Raw genomic sequence first — 2,276 nt, 5'->3', positions numbered from 1 at the left:
GAGCGTGTGCTGTGTGTTTGTAATTTAACTGTCGTCAGCATCCTGTTGTTCTCTCTCTGTGAAGGTACAGCACGTCTTCAGTTGAAAGAAGATTGTTAAGGGGGGGGGTCTGGGTCTGTAAATTGTGCACAAAAACATCCAGCGTCCTCATTTAAACACCAACCCAACTGTCTGGGTGAACCTCTCTTCAGGCAACTGTGGTCTCTATGGTTACAGGAGGGGTATAAGTGAGAGAGGAGGTGGAGAGGACGGGTTGTTCCGAGGCTGTGAGAGAGGAGGTGGGAGATGCTTACAGACACTTACGACTGGCTATTTTTCACTCAAAAACAGCCTCTGGTGTATTCTGTGAACCCCCCCCCCCTCTATCTCCTTTTGCAACTTAATTAACCTTCTGTTCTCTCGGCTCAGGTGGTGAAGTACAGTGGAGGCAATGTTTACGTGACAGCTTGCTCCCAAAGCCTCACCTAATTTTTTCTCTCACACACAAACACACACACACACACACCCATATAGGACCCTTTGCTGAGACCGGGTATTCCTGGCAGACACATCCCTGTCTGGCAGATTCCCATGTCACCATGGAAACCTAGCATCAGTTGTTCCTAGACAATCAGAGCAGCACGTGGTGGATCCGCTCCCCTCGGTCATCATTGGCAATAAGGCAGCAGACTTTAAACAAACACGCTGTGCGGACTGCAGAAACACAATTATAGTCTCAGAAATCTGACAAGTTATGCAAGACCTGCCGACAGTAATGAGAAGGTTTATTGTATAATATGTGATGCGGTGGAGAGTCGCTAAGTGCATTTCTAAAGTACTATGCACATTTGAAGCACTTGTATTTTACTTGTCAATTTTCTTTTAATGCCACTTAAGCCTCTCTTACCTCCTTTGTAGTTTTTTTATAATTATCCAACAGCTTAAGTTACTAGTTTCTTTTAGCTCATAAAACTGTTTTGTTATTAATAATGCGAAAACATTTCATGGCTTGAAACATGAAGATTTGGTGCTTTTCCTTTATATTATTTTAAATTTGGAGCTGTCATATGATTTGTTTAATACTTATTACAAACCAAACAAACCTTTAATCCAAAAGTAATCAGCCAATTAAGTATGAAAATAATAAGTAGCTGCACTTTTATACAAATGGCCAAAGACTTGTAAAACTGCAAAGGTAAAATGTTGATTTTACATTGATGCATGAGTAATTATAACTGAGTATATAATAGTGTATATCTAGGTTTTTTTTTTACTTTTCAGTAAATGTTCTTGAATATACTTACATTTTGCCAAAGTAATATTCCCAATGTCTATTTCCTTGTCCCTGTTACATAGTATTTTTACATTGTGGTATTAGTACTTAGTTATAGTAGTAGTATTAGTATACACTTGGCACAGTCGGTGCATATTTCCCTAAGTGCATTGCATTTGATTTCAACATGTCCCAGTGTCCCGAACAGAAGGCCCTCATGGACAACACTCCTGCTGACCAGTTGCTCTGCTGGGACAGCTGCACTGGCCTGAAGACCCTCCCTGAAGCCCAAACACACTCTCAGCTGGACACACAGGAATGTCTGTCTCTATGTCCTTGCATTGTTTTCAATGTTTAGTGTGTGAGAGTACATGCATATGTGTGTCTGAGAACAAGTGTTTATTTGTGTGTGTCTGACAGGCTCCTCCAATTGAGACACCCACTTTTCTTGCACCTCCTCGCCACTCCGGTGGTGAAGGATGACTCAGGCTTAAATGAGTCTTTCTTTCTTTCCTTCTTTCTATCACATTGACCCAGCAGAACAGAAGCACTTCACCACTTCGCCCCACTGAGTACCTACTTATCGGTAAAAGTCATCAATAATGACTCAGACCTGGTGTTATGTTTGATTTTTAGAAAGCTTGGTAGGCTGTTATTTAATCTGTAATGTATGGCCTTCAGGATAAAAGTCAATGTTGGTTTATATCTGGATTGTGGGCATGAAGTAGAGGTTGGGGTTCCTGTTGAAAGTATAGTTAGGTTAAGGTGTAGTTGTATTAAGGTGAATAAGTGGGAGATCCAGTCAAATCATACCAGTGAAAGCGGAAAACTGACCCAGAAATCCTGTAGCTCCAACCTTACAACTGGTTTTTAATAGTTTAATTGAATACGTGTTGGTGTTTACCCCAGGACCAGGTTTCCCTATAGCATTATCCTGCATGGGTCAAGTTTTAGGGTTAGCTGGGTCATTTTGATGTTCACATTGGAGATCATTTTAAGATTGAAGGAAGTCATCGTGGGTGTG

Source organism: Trematomus bernacchii, unplaced genomic scaffold (assembly GCF_902827165.1).
Source record: "Trematomus bernacchii unplaced genomic scaffold, fTreBer1.1, whole genome shotgun sequence".
NCBI classification, from domain to species: Eukaryota; Metazoa; Chordata; class Actinopteri; order Perciformes; family Nototheniidae; genus Trematomus; species Trematomus bernacchii.
Note: the sequence above shows the minus strand (reverse complement) of the source record.